Below are 20,971 nucleotides of genomic sequence, written 5' to 3' on the forward strand. Positions count from 1 at the left end.
GAGTGCCATTTTCCCTTGTTTCTCAGACTCAGAATTTCTTACCTTTTGTATTCACATTTATACTCTTTAACATTTTATTCTTTTTTAGTTTTAGTCTATAAATGCCAACACTGTTTCTAGTATGATCAAACAATCCCAACTAGAATGTGGCAAACATGGGGTTCTCATTCAAAAAATATCTGGTTGTAAGAACTTAGAGCCTCATTTACACGCCCTTTGTGCCCCCGCTGCCTCATTTTATTTTTTTACACAGTGGTGGCGCGAGCAGTAAACAGCACTGCTCCAGATTTACAAACTGATGCATTGGGCCCAATGCATCAGTTTGTAAAGCCATGGGTCAGATTATTCCTGCGCCAGGTATAATATGTGCAGGGTAGGCGTTCCAAGGAAAAAAGCCACTCAAACTGACGTGGTGAAATTTACATTACACTGCATCATTCTGCGACTTCACTGTGTCAGAATTTTACTGCCTGCTCAGATCAGACATAAAATTGACGCATCTCTTTTTCCAATGGGAGCCTCCTCGCATTGCTGGAGTAGCATCATTTTTATGGCACTACTCCAGCAATGCATGAGTTTAGCACCAACAGATGCTCCAGAATTTCAAATTCATCTGTGAAAACATGTCATGGAGCTCCATATGTAAATACAGCACATCCATGACATCGTTATGGGATCTTAGGGAAGCCCAAGAAATCTGACACATCGATACCAATGTGTCAGATTATTGTAAATGAGGGCCTTACTATCCCAGGTCTGATCAGGTATGAGTAACCATCCTAAGTAGGAATAGTGTTAGATCAGCACTCTAAAACAATTAAATTCCATTCCCTCTAACCATGTGTGCAAAAGAACACATCTCTGTAGGTCATAATCGACTCCCCAGGTGGAGAGGCATCTGAGTCTTCCCAGATGTAGCTTCAAATCTACTTCAGGACAACAGGAGGCTTCATCTTCTGCCAACCACTCCCACCAAGTTCTTAATGTGAAGCATTGAGAAATTGTGAGGTGCAGTTCTTATAACGATGCAGTTAAAAACAGCCACTGAGCTATTGACCTGTTTAATGGGACTTCGCAATCTTATAAGTCCTGGAACTACGCTTCTTGTTGAGCAGAGTCCTGAATTCTTGGATGCTTAAAGCCCGATCACATCAACTGAGTACCCAACAACATGTGTGAATTTGTCAACAAGGAATCAAAGCACAACACAGAGCAACCATTAGGTTTTATGTGACAAAGTGGCATCTTTATGGAAACATTGTTTTGAAATAATATTGTTGTCATAAGATTTGTCATAGAAGCTGGGAATAGTGGACAGCATGCAAATGGTTTTAATACCCACAGAATTAGTTAGAACGGTTACCATTACTGCTTTCCTGACACTCTAACTGTACATGTTCTGCATCTGAGCTCTCTAAAGGTAAGCTATCCTCCACAAACTTCACTTCCTCCAGCAAAACACCCTTTCTGTTCTGGCCTTAGCTAAGACCTTTTGGTTTCACTAAAATTATGTTTATAATAAACATACTTAAAGGGACTTTCAGCCACCTCTGTTCATCCATTGGTCTGTTGTTGTGTCATTCACATTTTGCTCTTACCATTGCAGAATACAGCACGGGATAATGTTTCAGCCTGCTTAATCACTGGTTAACTTCATTTTGATTGATTGTATTTTCATCCGCATATAAGGTAATTCCTTACATGCCAGTTTTTTTGTACTTTACATTTTTATTAGTGTTGCCTTTGTGTTTAGTGTCAATGTGATAGCAGGAAACTTTTGATGTGAGCACAGGGCACAATCCAGGTTTACCAGTTCTGGTCTCTTTCCCATGCTGTTGTAAAATCCTTTTGGAGTAGCCTGTGTTTCCCTGACTGATACTATTTCACAGCATACTAGATTGTGTCCATTTGACTCTCTTCTGTATTAAGTTATCCACTTTTTACTATACAGGCGATATAGTGTATTTATATCTATTTATTTAATATAATAATATAATAATATAAAAACTGAAAACTTTATCATTATATGATGTGAATTCATAAGTGGACAATCTTGCAGAAGGCATTTATCCTGGACTTGGTTTGCTAATGATTATTTACTAAACTTTGCCCAGAAAGAAAACAGGGCTGAAAGACCTGTCAGCTCTTGGCCTGGTTTCTCTGTCTTTTGGCTTCTTACCTCCTGTTTTAGATCCTGTACTGAATTTCATGGCATATTTAGTTTACTAGTAAGCCCCTAGTATAGTGCACCCTGTGTGCCCCGGGCCTGTAAATCAAATGCTACTAGTGGGCTTGCAGCACTGATTGTGCCACCCACATGAGTAGCCCTGTAAACATGTCTCAGACCTGCCACTGTAGTGTCTGAGTGGGCAGTTTTAAACTGTCATTTCGACCTGACAAGTGCACCCACTTACCAGGCCCAAACCTTCCCTTTTACTACATATGAGTGACCCCAAAAGTAGGACCAAGGCAGTCCCATGGGCTGGGTGCAGTATTTATAAAACGTAGGACATGTGTTTTACATGTCCTAATCGTGAAATACTGCTAAACTAATTTGTCACTGTTGCAAGGACTATTTCTCCCACAGAGTAACATGGGGATTGCCTTGAAATATATTTTAAGTGTAATTTAATATTGGGGGCATATAGAGATATGGAGTCTGGGGCCTCTGAACTCAAAATTAAAAAATACATCTTTAGGTGAAAGTGGTTTTTAAATTGCAAGTTTGAAAATTTCACTTTTAGAAAGTGGGCATTTTTTGCCTAACCATTCTGTGCCTCTGCCTGTCAATGGAATGCATTTCTGGGTCTGAATGACAGTTGGACTGTTTGTGAATTCACTCTAGACAGTAAGAAAAAGGGAGCTGAGGTGTGCCCTGCATATCTTGATGGGTCTTCCTGGGCTAGAGTGGTAGGAGGTGCTGACTCTTCAACCTGAATTGATCTGTGCCTATCCTTACACAAAAAAGTCTGCCTGTTTCTTTGTTGTGCTGGCCTGCTGCTTCGGTCCTGGGAGTGAAAGGACTAGACTTTGATTTCAACTTCTTGTTTCCAAAGGTTGTCCAAGGGCTTGGAATGAGCTTGCCTTCTGTTAAGAAGTCTTCTGGACATCAAAGACTTTATCTGCCAGCACCTGGGATCTCTTGCTGAGAGTCCTGACTTGCCAAGTGGTGCAAATCCGGTTCCTGGCTGACTCAGTGCTGCTGCTTGCACTGGAGATGTGGTCTCCACTGAGTACAACAGCTGCAACTGACACCAAAGGCCTGAAGCTGCCACAGCATCTCCGAAATCCCACCACAGCCTGAGCCCTGATTGCCGTGTCACCGACATCCATAATACCATACTCTGATTCTGCCACAGCACCTGTGGCCCCGTGGAGAGATAGTGACACTGTGAAGTTGACACCTCACGTCTTGACCTGCAGGATTAATTGACCCCGCTGGATCATAAGGAACTGACACCTCACCACCGATGCCGCATCACCTCCCATGCAACTGTAAGGAACCGATGCCTCACCTCCTCTGCCTAGCAGCAAGAAACCAACACCTCACCTCTCCGGTAGCAGAAAGGAACAAACACCATCCCATAGCCAGCGATGCCCCACCTCATCGACTCCGTGTTATGTCTTTTTCCTCATTTTCCAGGGTACTGTACTTGGGGTCTGTGTGAATCTGTGACCGCTGCACTCCCCCACGAGTTGTGTGGGATTGTTGGAAACGGCTTCATCAAGACGTGATAACCCCAGTTGGAGCAATTTTGTTTCCAAGTACTTTATTAGGATTTCATCTTTGAAAATTCATATCTTTGTTTGTGTATGTTAGTTTTTTGTCATTTTGTTCTTGTTTTACACAGATACATATTGACTATTTTTCTAAATAGCTGTGGAGTATTTTTGTGGTGTTTTCACTGTGTTACTGTGTGTGTGTATGTACAAATACTTTACACATGGCCTCTGAGATAAGCCTGACTTCTTGAACCAAGCTACAAAGGGGATGATCAGGGGTTATGTGAGCTGTGTGACACCCTTACCCTGACTAGAGTGAGGGTCTCTTCTTAGACAGGATGCAAACTACTGCCAACTAGAGACCCAATTTCTAACAAGGAATTTTTTTTGTGATTGATTTGCAGCAAATTTGTAACACTTATATTTAAACACATTTATTTTTATAAGCAATATTTTATACTGTGACCCTTAGAAAAAATTAGAAAGATACGAGTGCTTAAGTATCTGAAAATGGAGTTACAGTTATAGTCATGCAGTGGTATGTTTGTTCATTTAGAATATAATTAGAGACACATTTGAAGCCAGAGAGATTAGGAGGGTATTTATGTGTACTCTCATGAGCCGAGTAGACTGCACATTACAGTGTAATCTGTGATAACTTGGCGAGCTGCTGAGAAAGCTCAGTGAGTTGATTCTGAGTAAGCTGTCCTTCCTTTCTTTCTTTCTTTCTTTTGTTCTTTCTTTCTTTCTTGCTTTTCTTTCTGTCTTTTTACTTAACTTCTTTCTTTCCTTCATTTTTTTATTTATTTGCCTCTTTCTTGCTTTCTTGCAGTCTTTCTTTCATTTTTGCTTTCTTTCTTCTCTTATTTCTTGCTTTCTTTCTTTCTTTCTTTCTTTTTTGTTCATTGCTTCTTTCTTTCATTCTCTTAATCTTTCTTGCCTTTTTCATGCGTTTTTCTCAAAGGAAAAAGGCTAACAGCTAGAATCAGACTGCTTAGTTTTTTAGGTTTGTTTTAGCAAAGACCTTTTGATTTTGCTAAAATACATGTACAACATAGATACATATCAGGGTACAGTCAGACTTCATCCATTATTCTGGGGGTGCGGCATTCACAATTTTCTTCCGCCCAGTAGAGCTCCATGAGTTGCAGCATGCTGCCCTTTCATGAGGAGCACATCCACACACAAAGTAATTCCCTTCAGTGCCATGGAGTACTATGGTAATGTATGCTTTTTTGAGAAACAAATTGCCTTCACCCAATTTTTTTAAGATTTATGAGGGTCCTGCAGCTTCCTAAACACTAAAGTTTAACTAGAACTATACAAAATAAAATTAAAATTGTCAATAGGCTGGGGGTCATTGCCAGACATTTTGGTTTTGCCAATGCTTGTTTTAGGTGTTGCCTGCAGACAGATTTAGCTGTCTGATGCCAAAGACCTATTGTCTCCATTACATTAAAATATGTTCATATTGAGGGCTCTGAGTTAACCCCTTGCTCTTCATTGTGTGGCTTTCTTGTTTCTGTCATTTGTTTCCTTTTTAGGTCAAGCCTAGACAGCACTGTCTCTTAGCAACCTGTTGTAGAATGTTTGTGAGTTTCAGCTCCACCCAGTGATTGTTTTTTGTCTATGGCGGTGTCTTTTAAAAATCCTTACTTGTTACTGGATAATCTTTCCCTTCGTCCCACCTTTTGCTTTTTTGTGTTCTCCCACGGAGATCAGACCAACTACTATATAAGTACACTGCTCACCATTTTAAGATGTGTTCAGGGACTACTTTGATCTTTCATCTGGAGCACTGAAGAGGAGTGATTGTCTTTCCGAGCTCTGCTGTAAACAGTGCTCTAAATCTTATCTGGTCACTTTTGCTGTGCATTCAAAGGGTAAGATCGTGTCGCGCAGTTTCTTCTCCTGAGGACGGTACAGTTGTATTTTAACTTGGAAATCTTTTTCAAATGTTTTGTGTTAGGCGTGTATTGAGCTTCTTTTGGTAGAATATAGTTTGTTTTGGTCTTTTTTCCAAAGGAAGTGGTGCATGTTGATCTTTGCGCACAAAATGAGCTCCATTTTCCCTCACACCTCCTTCAGACCTCTTATAGTGGAAGAACCAACCCACAGCTTCTTCCTCTGATAACGGTATAGTTGTGTTTTAATTTGGAATTCTTTTTTAAATGTTTTGTGCTAAGTGTTTTTTGGGGTTCTTTTGGTAGGATATACATGTTTTTGGCTTCCCTTGAAGTGACTTATTTGCACAAACTATGGGGGGTCTTTGAATATAGGTTTGGTATTGGAGATACCCCTGGGGCAAGTTGTGACACATGGTAGGAAGTGCTAGCCAAGGTACCCATGATGTGTATGACTCAAAAGCTTACTCTTACTCAATGTACTTTCTCAGGCATCTGTGAGACTTTGAATTAGCAAGTGTTTCTCTCACCTAAATAGCAGGTCCCATTCTTGAATTGTTGTGCTCTTTAGTCTCTGCTGGCAGCATTAGGAACCTAGGTGAGCGTGGACAATGGTATGCGTGTTTCCTTTGTTTGGGGCACACCGAATTGCTTTGTTCAGACCCTTGTGAGCGCTCAAAACATTTTTTCTTGCTTGGTTCATCAGTGTTTTCAAACTAAAGCCTCTACTGATGTGAGTGGGGTTGGAGGGGTCAGCATATTTTGCAGAGGAGCCCTCTTACATTTGTCACCCGCTGCCTGCATAGTCCGTGTTGCTGCGCAGCAACCAAAACTATTGCCATTGATAATGCATGTTCTCTTTTTTTCCCAATAGGACTAAGATGGTTCCTCTCGCCTGAGTGAACTGTCTTGCCTAGTCATTGGTCCTGCTGGGTGCAGGTGTCCTCCTACTGGTGCTAGAGCTCCAGAGGCTGTGCAATCCCTTACACCCAAAACCCCTGGGGCCTGTCCCATTGCTGTCCCTGGAAAACCTGCTCCAACTCTGCCTTGGTGACCTCTTGAAGGCCTTTGCTGAGACAAGTTATAACCAAAACATACTTAAAGAAGGTAAGGTATATTGCGGGTTGCTGTGCTGCCTGCAGAAATGCATGTGCCACCTGCAGGGCATATGCTGTTGTAATCCGCGTGGGACCAACTAAGCTTGTCATTGTTCAAGATTAGTAAAATTAGTATTGTTGGGACATAGTAATGGTAGTTATTTAGGGCCATATGTACAAACACTTTTTCTCTTAGACACAGAATGGGTAAAAACCTTTGCTACATCTGGCCCTTAGAGTGCTGCAAAGCACTATCATTAGGGCGAGCCTATGAGACAATGCAAAAAACATTGTGGACTTACAAAGAACACAGATGTACTTGCAGCCCACCCATTGCTTACCAATGGTTGGCTTGCTTAATTGTCACACTCATTTGCCTGCTTCTTATTCAATAGCTTGACTTGTCCATTTTATGGCTGGCACTTGCCTGGAGCATTGCCAGTTTGCTTGTGTCCTTCCATACTCATTTTTAGGAACCTACACATTCTCTTTTTGTTCCAGCACTCCAGCAAAACACATATTTTCTAACTCTCTCTCTGGTACCTTTTCCCTTACAGCAACCCTACTTGACTCTCTCTTCCGCTGCCCCCAAGATAATTCACAGTGATGAAATACATCAGAGAAATAGTCTCCGGACACCTACTTGCTAATGCTAAACACTTAACTAACTAAACTTGTGCATCTCTCACCTGTATCTATTCACTATGCCACATAATTCCACTACACAAACACACTTGACACCACACAATTCTACCCTGCACAATTCCAGAACTAACAATTCTAAAACAACCCACATACTTCAACTCCACACCACACACATCCACTACATTTCAAACCAAAAGACATAGGTAAAAGGCATTGTCATTTACAATGCCAATAGCTCTAACTCTCACAAATGTGAGACCTATTGCATTGCAAATGCTTGTTATTTGATACCTTTCTCCCTATTCTTTGTTCTACCCCTGAGGCTTTTCTTCTTTGTCATCGTCTGCTTGGATGATTTGTGTGCTTCCACTTATTACAGTTAGGGAACTACTTTTTTTTGGGGGGGGGAATCCAGGAAAGAGCATGCCTTTTCAGGCTCTCTCTCCCTCACCTCTGAGTGTTTTTTCCCTTTGATGAACAATGAACCCACTGATAATGGACGGACGATTTCCTCAAGTTGATTCTTATTGTTTCAACTGGATGTACACAAATGGAGAAAACTAATCATTGATATGCTGATGTCTGTCTAGCATATTTTTCTGATATATAGTAAATCTGTAATTGGACAATCTTCATCGCAAGATGTTTCTGACCAATGGAAAACGTTGGGCAACTTTTACTTAACCACACTACACTTGGAATGCTGGGCCAACCTTTCTTTGCCAATTTGTGGAGCCGCTTCTTTTTGGCTGATTTGCAAGTCACTTTGACTCTTGCCAGCCTGTCTACTGACGTACTGGTACTTTATTATTTTAAGTTATCTCTCATGCTCCATTAAATAATGCTGGAGCTTACTATAGTGCTTGATGCTTAAAACTAAAGCACTTTGCTGCTTGCCTTAGACATTAACTTGATGGTTCAGAGAACTTGGAGCCCAAATTTTGAACTGTTGCCCCCTTTCCCAAGTACCCTCTGTCCTGATGCTGATGTCCCCCGACGAAGACGCCAGTTGCTGATCCTAAAGGATTGGTATAAAAATTGCAATGTTTATTGTTGTTTGTCTTCTGTTTTCCAGGTACCAACTGCTGCCTTGATAGAGCCATAGTTTAGATGTTTTCTAAATTCGGGTTACTAAACCTTTAACATGAAGCCCAACAAGCTAATTCTAATCTGGCGTTAGTGAGGCATTTCCTCTATTCATATACTTTTGACTACGAACTGACAACATTCAATTGCTGATCAAATGTATGTTATTACCCTTGCTCAATTGCTATTAATATTGATTTGTACTGTCACTTTGCAGTCATAGTTATTGTAGCTCTGATAAAGCTAAGATTCTTTAGGCGTTTCGGACAGCCTGTGTTGTTTTTATATTTTTATCATATGGTTTTGAGACTAATTTACGTAATCCTAGCATTGTTAATCTAGGGAAATACACATTTTATCTGATAATAAAAGGTGTGGTTATTCGTGGCCAAATGGGTCATGGTGTGTACAATTACTGACTCTAACAATTTCAATTGTTTACTTATGTTTACTTATGGCAGTGGTCTCCAAACATTTTAATGCCACGCCCCCCAAGTTGAAAAATAGAAATCATTGGACCCCCCTCAGAATTTTTCACTATTATTTTATAAAGATGGCAAAGTTTAAATATGTCTAGACCTATTTAAGCATTGCAGTTAAGTACTGTCATATTCTTTTAAATGCAATAACATGCTTCTGCTTAAAACAAAGGCCTGGTCTATGGATATTGCTTCTTTTGGCAAGAATCTGGTGCCCCCCTGAGATCACTTGAGGCCTCCCGAGTGGGGCCCACCCCCTAGTTTGAAGACCTCTGACTTATGGTGATATTTATGTGATGTGATCATCCTAAATGAGTCAAAAAGTTAATCGACCTAAAGAACGCATCTGCTTATTAGTTGCTATGACAAAACAGATAAGCCTGGACGCGCTCATACACCTGTACTCTCCCTTTTGCAGCGCTCATATCCACCAGTTCATCTATTGCATTTCCCAAGTCTCTCTAGCCTGCTTGATTTGCTTTTTAAACACCCCTGGGCCTTTTCTCTCCCACCCCTGTCAGCTTACCATCAATGCTTATGGACACTATTTACTCCCCCACCTCACCACTTCTCAGTTTTTTTTTTTTTAAATTATATTTGTCACTTTAAAATATATAGTTGACTACCGCATATTGCTACTGGTCACTTCTTTCTGTAAATGCACTTTGTTCACTGAATTTTATTTTATTGACTGGCGTTTGCCTTCTTCAAATGTAAATTTAAAAAACAAAAATAGCAGTGTCATTGTGCTGGAACTTCTGTAGCGTAAGTATGCATATATAAACACAAGCACGCATATACATGATCAAGCTTGTTTTTCTCTAATGTTGATCAGCAACAGCAAAAAACATTGGCCTCCCTAAAAGGAAGCAATCGTTGGCAAAGACAATAGCTTGAAACACATTTTAAAAGGCTTATTGCCAATGCGTGTTCCATAGTTGAAATCACAAGTTCACTTTGAGGACCTGTTATCTAGTTTTAATATAATTAATTAATGTAGTGCTCATCTCTTGTTGTGACCTGAGTCAAGGTGTTGTCTGTAGAGCGAGGCATGGGAAATACGCCTGACAAGTGACCTCCTTGTGACAATCCTGTTTAAAAGGCAGGCTGGACGGGTATGAAGGCCTTGGTATCATTGGTCTGAGCTATTCTCTTCCCTGACAGCCACTCTCTTCTGTAATCCTCTATACAATTTTTCCTTCCTCACTTCTATATAGATTCTTAACCATTATAAGGTTTGGCAGATAAATGTATATCTGTAACCCTATTTAAGGCTTAGCTCCATGAAGAGATTAAAATCACCCACTGACATTTTGTAAATAAATAAACTTTTTTGCTACTTTGGTTGTTATGTTTGAAATAATGCGCTGATAGTCAACCTACTTTCTCAGATTAGTTCCTCAAGACAATAACCAGTTCTACACGACAAGGTAGGCTGGATTTGCCTTTTCAAAGGTCCAGTTTGTTTTTTTAATTTAGCTTTCTTGTCTTCTGTGTAACAGCGTTGAGACCTATGTACGTATGTTAAGTCTTAGCAGCCTGCGGCAACCAAAAGGGCAACCATTTGGATGTATTTATTGGACTCAAAGTACTGCTTATCTTTTAACAAATGGTTGTATTGTTATGGGATCACAAAACCTTTAGCAAGTGGAGGATTCCTACACATCCTGGAGACAATGGGTTCAGAGTGATGACATCAGTACAATACCATTTGCAAGTCAATTAGTTTAGTGATAGTGATTTTAATGCATCTGCCAAGAGATCTGTGCGTACATTGCAGATCACATATTCTCTTCCCAATAGGATGACTATGATTTTCATCCTTCAGAGGTTGAGGAAAGTAAAACCACACATATCATTTTTAAAACACAGACACAATTTTACTGTGTGTTACATAAAAGGGCCCTGTTTCTTTTCCCTTCCTGTGTCTAGATTCCACAACAACATTTAATGTGAGAATAACATTCAAACTAAAAAAGAGGTAGAACCCCCTGAACAAAATCAAATTGGGATCTCAGATAACAAGTTGAAAGTCCTCTCAGTCATCAGACCTAATTTCAGTTCCCCCTTTCCCACAGTATGAGACATGCTACCCCTAAGAGGGATTTCAAAAGCAGAAATTGTCTTGTCCTGGACCCGATTTTGCACCCAGCAAACACCTGGGCATGTAATGAAAATTCAACTATATACAGATACTCGAAAAAAGATCTCCCTTACTGGATTCCAGAAATCAAACAACTTGATAATGTAGTTCCGCAATGGCCCAGAGACATGAAACCGGATATTAGATTATTGAACAAGTGAAATGGCTTAAGGCTGGCTTACCTAAAATGGCAACGCCATAACTATAAAGGTGCAGGAAAAAAGCAAGTCTTACACAAATAAAACTCTGTAAAAACCTTATGAGGATCCATCACAAGGGAATTCAAATTGTCAATCAAAATCACTATGTGATCAATCGAGACTCTATCCCAACAAAACTGTTGTTTCAAGTGTTCATGCAAACTCCAAAAGCTTTGAAGTTAAAAGTGCAAAGTTAATGAACTTTGTAAAGATCACCGGTTTCTTCGCCAAATGTCAGCACTTGTAAAGATGATAGATCTACTGTTGTTGAGGTTAAGAAGGATCATATATTTCCTTTAACTAAAACGCTGCGTTGAAAAGGTCAACATGATATACTGTTCTTAACCACAAGACAACACTCTTCTTACTGTCAAGCTCTTTTAGGTGTGCAATTTTTTTTTTGAAAAGTCAATGACATGCTAAAATAACAATGTTCTTCTCTTCCACAATTTCGATGTGCATTGCTCTGATATATGTATACTGGGGGAGAAAAATTCTGTAGACATTTTCCATACTGGAATAAAAACGCAAATATGCATTCATGGGACAGTTTTAGGCGTGAATGTGTTCTATTAGAATCAATAATATCTTACTTAATGGAGAAAGAGAATTGCATACATGAAGGCAACAGATGGTTTTTGCAAACTACTAATGGTGAATATCAGCAATTTCAGTAACCTTTGCAGGTGACTCAAAAAAAGCCACTCAAGTTTTGTGTATGGAAAGACAAAGCTGGACAGAAACTCAAAAATTGAACACAGTGAAACCCTAACCATTGTTTCACGGCCTGGTTCAAATCAAATAAAATAAAAAAAATGTACAGAGTGCACTACTCACCCGTGAGGGTCTCAAGGCACGGGGGGGGTTCAGGGTCAAGCTTTATTTTAGAAATTTCTCTACAAAGGATCATGATTAAGAGGATAGATGGGATTTCCTTTGTTCAAAGTGGCCCCCGTCTGTGATGCAATGTTAGATAATGTGGACACCTGATCCTCTCAAAAATGGCAAAGTGTAGGGTAGTTTGACTCCATGGCATTATCAGAAGACAGAATAGAGAAGGATGAATATAAGATATATATATATATATATATATATAAGAAGAGAACAAGTTGTTAGCAAATGTAAGACTGTTTTTGCCAAATGTTTAACCACACACCTAGGCCCTCATTCTGAGGACGCTTTAATCCACACTTGGGCATAAGTGAGATTACAAATAATGTGGTAACTTCCTTTCTCCTCCCTTCTTCTCTACACACACAAATCTAGAAATAAATAGTACAGAAACATATGCAATCATCTGACTTGTGGCTTAAAAAATGAAACTGGAGAAACTATGTATTATGACAGCTTAATCCAAATTCCAACAGTTGGAATTCAGAAAACGGAGGTAACGCTGCAACAGGGAAATATCTAACAGTAAGTAAAAGCTGTTTCCATGGTAGTAATGACATCCCCGTATTAGCATGGTTAATGGAACGAGTGTCACAATTTACTAATCGCTTACGGCTCGGGCAAACTGGAACTCCTGGATAGTCTCGATCCTTGTAGGTCCTGCCTTTGCCTTGAATCCATGGAAATACCAACTTGGCTAATATGATACCCTAAATATTTCACCTCTGTCTTGTCAAGTTCGCATTTCTCAGGTTTATAGAAGAGTTGGTGTTGCCTGAGTCTGTCTAGAACTTGAAGTACATGCATGGTGTGATGTTCAAGATGTCTGAAATATATTAGGATATCATCTAGGTAGATTACTATGGTGTGATTTAAAAGGTCAGAAAATACTGAATCCATGAATATCTGAAAAATAGAGGGGGCATTGGTTAAACCAAAGGGCATTAAGCGATATTCATAATGACCAAAGGGTGTACGAAACAATGTCTTCCATTCATCACCTTCCTTTATTCTTAAAAGATGGTATGCTCCCCTAAGGTCTAACTTTGTAGATATCTGTGCCCCTCTGACTGCTTCCAAAATATATTTTATTAGAGGTAGTGGATATCGGTCTTTTATGGCATTTTATTCAATCCACGGAAGTCTATACAGGAACGTAGATCCATTGTCTTTTTAGGCACAAAGAAAAGAAAAACCCCAGCGGGGGAAGAAGACAGTGCGATCAGCCCACTCTGTATATTTTCTTACAGGTATTCCTTGAGTATTTTCTTTTCAGGTTCAGTAAGAGAGTACATTCTACCAAAGGGGACAACAGCACCATATTCCAGGGAAATGGTACAGTTGTATTCTCTATGTGGAGGTAGTACTGGTTTCGCGGGTTTTTGGAACATGTCTATATAATCCAGATAATGACTAGGTACCCCTTGGATAGAGTTTATGGAACAACCTACTTCTGGTATCTTTGATGACATTTTCTTTGGTGACCAATATGTTCCTGAGGAATTACAATGGTCTTGACCAAACTGGGAAGAAAGAGAAATTGTTTTGGTTTCCCAACTGATGTAAGGATTATGCTGTGTAAACCAGGGTATTCCTAGGATTATTTTATGATTAGGAGAGGAGATCAGATCAAAAGAGATATGTTCCTGATGTTTTCTGAAGCATAGATATAAGGTAGGAGTAGTGTTGATGACAGAACCAGAAGCTAATAGAGATCCATCAACTGTATGAACTTGCTCTGGAATGTCCTTAGATATTCAAGGATTCTTTCGTTCCATAGCTCATGTCTTTTCCAGATAGATTCCACTGGCTTCACAGTCTAATAATGCCAACGGCCTTTCTTCCCTACCATCCGGTAGCTGCAGTGTGATAGGTAAAAGAAACGGGGCATTTGCATCTTCGTTAGAAGAACAAATAGAAGGTATCTCAGAGAATCCTGTCCCCTCCCTTCTCATAGAGGACGGGAATTGGCATTTCCCGGAGACTTCACAGGACGTACTGGGTAGGTACGAAGCAAATGGCCAGAACATCCACAATAAAGACATAGGCCCTCATTGTAACTTTGGTGGTAACGGGCGCCTACTGCCACTGTGACGGCCACCAACATACCGTTGCCAGGGCTACCAGCCTCCCACTTGCATTATGACCGTCAATGGAATTCCATCAGAAGGCTGGCGGAATACCGTTGACAGTCATGGTGGCGGACGGCGGTAAGGTGGCGCTGCTGTCAGCAGCAGTGCCACGCCAGCAAATCACTGCCGACCGTATCATGAGCAATGATACGGCCTGGTGGTGTTTTTCTCGCAGACGCTGCTGCTGACAGCAGCGCTGCATCCCGTCTCCTGCCAGAGGACCCCCTGCAAGCAGGCAAGTCGGGTTCTCCAACAGGAGAGGGGGTGGGGGTGGTGTGTGGGGGTGTGTGTGTGTCTGTTTTTGTATACGTGCATGCGGGTGCGTGTCGCTTTGAATGCTTGCGTGAATGACTGTATGTTGTGTGTTGTGAATGCGTGTGTGTGACAATGTATGTTGGTGTGTGTTGTGGTGTGTGGGTATGTATGTGTTCATGTGTGGGTGGGTGTGGGTATGTGTGTGTGTATGAGTATGTATGTGTGCGCGTGTGGGTGTGTAAATGTGCGGGTGGCAAGAGAGGGAGGGGGATGGTGGGAGAGGACTCTGGGGAGGGGGGCGGGGGAGACCCCTATCAGTGTGGGGGAAGGAATCCCCTGGCACAGATAGTGCCTACCACCATGATTTTCGTGGCAGTTGTAGGAGGCTGGCCTGGCTTGTAGTGGGTACCTTGTGGTACTTACACCTTGTGCCAGGTCCAGTTATCCCTTATTAGTAGTTTAAAGGTGTTCTAGCAGCTTAGGCTGATAGAGGTAGCTATAGCAGGGCAGCTTAGGCTGAACTAGGAGACATGCAAAGCTCCTACTATACCACTTATATCATATAGCACTTAATCATAAGAAAACACAATACTCAGAGTTCCTAAAAATAAAGGTACTTTAGTGACAATATGCCAAAAGTATCTCAGAGGATATACTCCCTTAGGAGGTAAGTAATATACACAAATTATATGCACACAAACCAAAATCAGGTAAGTACAGTTAGAAAAGTAGTGCAAACCATGTAGAATCACAATGGAATGCAATAGGGAGAAATAGGCATGGGGCAACACAAACCATATACTCCAAAAGTGCAATGCGAATAACAAATGGACCCCAGGCCTAGTGTAGTGTGTAGAGGGTCGCTGGGAGTGTAAGAAAACACTAAGGGTGTCCAAGATATCCCACCCCAAGACCCTGAAAAGTAGGAGTAAAGTTACCCTACTACACCAGAGACAGTAAAGTCGAGATAGGGGATTCTGCAAGGACAGCAACTGACTGCAAAACACTGAAGACGGATTCCTGGACCTGAGGACCTGTAAAGGAAAGGGACCAAGTCCAAGAGTCACGCAAGTGTCCAGGGGGGGCAGGAGCCCACTAAACCCCGGATGAAGGTGCAAAAGGGCTGCCTCTGGGTGGAAGAAGCCAAAGATACTGCAACATCAGAAAGTGCCAGGAACTTCTCCTTTGGTCAGAAGATGTCCCACGGCATGCTGGAGGATGCAGAGTTGTTCCCATGCAGAAAGACCGCAAACGAGCCTTGCTAGCTTCAAGAGTCTCAGTTGAGGATTTTGGGTGCTGCTAGGGCCCAGGATGGACCAGGAGGTCGCCCCTTGGAGGAGGAGACAGAGGGGGTGCTCAGCAACAGAGAGAGCTCATGCAGAGGCAGGCAGCACCCGCAGAAGTACCTGAACAAGCACTGAGAAGATCTGAGGACAGCAGTTGACTCAGAGTCACAAAGGAGGGTCCCACGACGTCAGAGTCCAACTCAGCAAGTTTGGAAATACAGGACGGAGTGCTGGGGACCTGAGCTAGGCTGTACATGAAGGAAGTCTTGCAAAAGTGCACAGAAGCCCAAGCAGCTGCAGTTCACGCAGTACACCGGATTACTGTCTGGTGTGGGGAGGCAAGGACTTACCTCCACCAAATCTGGACAGAAGGGCCACTGGACTATCAAAGACACTTGGACACAGCTCCTGTGTTCCAGGGACCACGCTCGTCAGGATGAGAGGGGACCCAGAGGACCGGTGATGCAGAAGTTTGGTGCCTGCGTTAGCCGGGGGAAGATTCCGTCGACCCACTGGAGATTTCTTCTTGGCTTCCAGTGCAGGGTGAAAGCAGACAGCCCTCAGAGCATGCACCACCAGGAAACAGTCGAGAAAGCCGGCAGGATGAGGCACCGGCAATGTTGCTGGTAGTCTTCTTGCTACTTTGTTGCGGTTATGCAGGGGCCCCGGAGCAGTCAGCGGTCAATCCTTGGCAGAAGTCGAAGAGGGAAGTGCAGAGGAATTCTGGTGAGCTCTTGCATTCGTTGTCTGGTGAAATGCCCACAGGCGAGACCCTAAATAGCCCACAAAGGAGGTTTGGCTACTGAGAAAGGTAAGCACCTATCAGGAGGAGTCTCTGACGTCACCTGCTGGCACTGGCCACTCAGAGCTGTCCAATGTGCCCTTACACCTCTGTATCCAAGATGGCAGAGGTCTGATACACACTGGAGGAGCTCTGGGCACCTCCCCTGGGAGGTGCTGGTCAGGGGAGCGGTCACTCCCCTTTCCTTTGTCCAGTTCCGTGCCAGAGCAGGGCTGGGGGGATCCCTGAACCGGTTTAGACTGGCTTATGCAGAGAGGGCACCGTCTGTGCCCTTCAAAGCATTTCCAGAGGCCAGGAGAGGCTACTCCTCCCAGGCCCTTTACCCCTATTTCCAAAGGGAGAGGGTGTTACACCCTCTCTCAGAGGAAATCCTTTGTTCTGCCTTCCTGGGACCAGGCTGTCCAGGCCCCAGGGGGGCAGGAACCTGTCTGAGGGGTTAGCAGCAGCAGTAGCTGCAGTGGAGACCCCGGAAAGTTAGTTTGGCAGTACCAGGGCTCTATGCTGGAGACCCGGGGATGCATGGAATTGTCACCCAAATACCAGAATGGTATTGGGGTGACAATTCCATGATCCTAGACATGTTACATGGCCATGTTCGGAGTTACCATTGTGACGCTACATATAGGAAGTGACTTATGTGTAGTGCACGTGTGTAATGGTGTCCTGACACTCACAAAGTCCGGGGAATGCGCCCTGAACAATGTGGGGTCACCTTGGCTAAACACTTTAACTTTGCACCTAAGCTTCACCAAGTGAGGGTTAACCATATAGGTGACTTATAAGTTACTTATGTGCAGTGTAAAATGGCTGTGAAATAACGTGGACGTTATTTCACTCAGGATGCAGTGGCAGTCCTGTGTAAGAATTGTCTGAGCTCCCTATGGGTGGCAAAAGAAATGCTGCAGCCCATAGGGATCTCCTGGAACCCCAATACCCTGGGCACCTAGGTACCATATACAAGGGAATTATAAGGGTGTTCCAGCGTGCCAATGAGATTTGGTAAAATTAGTCACTAGTCTTTAGTGACAATTTTAAAAGCAGAGAGAGCATTAACACTGAGGTTCTGGTTAGCAGAGCCTCAGTGATACATTTAGGCACCACACAGGGAACACATATAGGCCACAAACTTATGAGTACTGGGGTCCTGGCTAGCAGGATCCCAGTGACACATATCAAACATACTGACAATATAGGGCTTTCACTATGAACACTGGTCCTTGGCTAGCAGGATCCCAGTGAGACAGTAAAAACACCCTGACATATACTCACAAACAGGCCAAAAGTGGGGGTAACAAGGCTAGAAAGAGGCTACCTTCCTACAGCGGTACGCTTGCCACGGAAACCATCCGGAGGGTGGGACTGTGACGACCGCCTGGCTGGAGACGGAAGTCTCCAGTCCAGCAGCCGTTACCACCCTGGCAGACGGGGTGGTACATTGGCGGTTTGGTTGGGAAAAGGTACCACCAGCCTGTTGGCAGTACCTTTCCCCAAATTACAGCCGACCGCCAGGATCGTAATGAGGGCCATAATACTTTTCTTCATCTATTTTCACGTTCACTAGCAGTTAGATGTCCACAAGCGGTGTCTATTTGCATAGGTTCTCCTTCTGCAGCTTCTCTCAATTCAGGTTGAGACTCTTCGGAACGATGGATGATGGTACGTGGTTTCCCTGCATGAGATGGTCTACGATTCTTTCTCTTTTCCAATCTGCATTCCTGTAGATGATACTCTATGGAGAGTGCTAAATCCATTAAACTTCGTAAATCTTCCACTCTAGGTGAATGTACCAGTTCATCATTTATTTCATCTTGAAGACCTCTACAAAAAAGGGTTACAAGAGTACGTTCTACCCAAGTAGTCTCTGCTGCCAGTTGTCTAAAGCGCATTATATATGGTAGATCATCCTGGGTACCTTGCTGGATATCACATAAAGCTTCCTCAGCAGATGACTATAATCCCGGGCGTTCAAACATTTGTTTGAAGGCAGCCACAAAAGCTGAATAGTCAGACAGCACAGGATCATTGGAAGCTACCAAAGGAGTCGCCCAGGCTAAAGCAGGACCAGATAAGGCACTAATTAAATATCCCTCTTTAGTTTGATCTTTCACAAATTGGGACTGTCGGAATTCAAAATAGACTGTCAGATAATCAAGGAATTCACACAACCTGCTGGGATCTCCTGAAAAACATGGCGTATTAACTGAAATAGTGGAAACATCTGTTGTTCGTGAAACCAAGGCTTGTCGTAAAGCCTCATTTTCATTTTGTATTTTTTGCAGTTCCTGGGCTTGTTGTTGGATGGTTATGAGTAGTGATTGGCTGGTTTCTGCAGCAGCTATGGAAGTATTCTCAATACTGCTTTACGAAAACTGGTTCTTTTGGCGCTGCAATCTGTAATGATTTTACTCGTCGCTTATGGCTCGGACCAACTGGAACTGCTGGATGGTCTCGATCCTTGTAGGTCCTGCCTTGACCAAGATGAGGGCAGCCCTTTCTGGTAGCCACAGTGCTGCCGACAATGGGACATCAAAAAGCAGTCTGTGCCCTCCAGAAGGAGTACCAGAGGAAAAACCCAAAGGGAAAAAAAAACTCTATGGCTGGAACTCCCTGGAACAAAGAATAAGCACAAGAAAAAAGGTAAGTCTTCCAATAAAAAGAAAACAAATACTGGAGGAAACTGTACAGGTGAGGAAAAAGGCTGGAGGAAAGACAACCGGAGCGTGATCACCACCAAAGGAAGTGTTGTAGCGTAAGGAGAGCAAGAATCCCACTCCTTATATACCCTCACAGGAAGTGACAGACAGGAAGAATTGGGAAAGGACTACAGGGGAAGACGCCATTTTAGAAAAGGATCCTAATGCATGCTGGGAGAAAGAAGAACATGGCTCCTATTTGTAAAAAGGAAGGAAAGACGAAAAGGAGAAAGAAGAGAAAAGAAGCCAAAGAAAAGAACAGGTAACACCAGATAAGTGAGGGGTGGGCACCCACTTCTAATTTCGAGGGTGCACCGTGCCCTGAACTTGCAGAGGCCCGATGCCCAATCTAGAGGCTTGTGCGAGATAAGGTTGAAAAAATGGGGTGTGGCATGCCCTGCAGCCGAGAAAATGAACCGTGGCTCAAGCCGCGTCCCGAGCCGATCTTCCTGCTCGGGCCGCGGCGGACCTCGGTGCGACAACGAGGGCCCTAGATGTGCAGGATTTGCAAAGCATAGGAAAATTTGCCACTTGCTTAGGTTTAAGAGAATGTGACTCTCAGGGCTGGTTAAGGTTCATAACTGGTGTTTAAGCTGGAGAAATGGATTTATGTTTCGGGTCAGTTGCTTGTTTTGCTGACATGATCCTTAGACCCTCACTGCACAATTTGTATTCAGGGGATATCGTCAAACTTCTGCATCAAAACTAACTGGATACAAATACATGGACACCACATCTCTCTGTAGGAAAACTCACCCTACATCAGGCAGTCTATAAATAAACTGAAGTCTCTTCAATGTAGGCAAAGCATGAACAATAGGAAATACTGAAAGGTGAAGTCACAAGCCCCTCCTTCCATTCTCTGACCCATCACAAGTTGTGATACATCCGGGCATACTCGATTTCTCGTGGAAAACAGAAAAAATAGATCTTTTCAAATACAATATAGTAAGAGGACAACAGCTGGTTGTCACTACTGTTTATTAATAATGGCCCACAGGGAATCTTTGCCTTCAGTGCTTCTCAAGACATAATGGTTTAGGAGGGCCTAGCGCCTCCTTGTGCCACATTAGCGTCATTTTTTTTTTACACTAATGTGGCCCAACAAGGCCAAAAACACTGTGTCACATTTGCAAAGTGGGGCAATGCATGCATTGCTCCACTTTGTAACACCTTGCACCACATTATGCTGTGCCAGGCATAATATGTGCAACAGGGGCGTTCCCCCATTTGGGGGGGATGAAAAAATGGTGCAAAGAAATCTAAAAGATTTCTTTCCGCCTTTAAAAAAAAAAATTACATTTTAAATGGCTGCTCAGAGCAGGCGTTAAAAGGGAGCACGCCATTGCTTACAGTGGACCTCTATGTACTGATTAGGGTTAGCTCCAAAATTTTGGCATTAACTGTGAACAGTACATCAATAGTGTCAAGAATTCTGATGCTATTGCCCCCTACCCTGCGCCATGGTGCACTATATTTTAAATACGCCACACATATATGGTGGGGGCTGGGGGGCGCTAAAGTATGCAAGGATAGTGGCGCTGCACTGGGTGTAGCACCACTTTTCTTAAATCTGCCCCTATAGATTTTTAAGGCTACAGGGTTCTGAGGAAAAAAGAGTTAAATCAAAACAAA

This window comes from Pleurodeles waltl, chromosome 7 (genome assembly GCF_031143425.1).
Source record: "Pleurodeles waltl isolate 20211129_DDA chromosome 7, aPleWal1.hap1.20221129, whole genome shotgun sequence".
NCBI lineage: Eukaryota > Metazoa > Chordata > Amphibia > Caudata > Salamandridae > Pleurodeles > Pleurodeles waltl.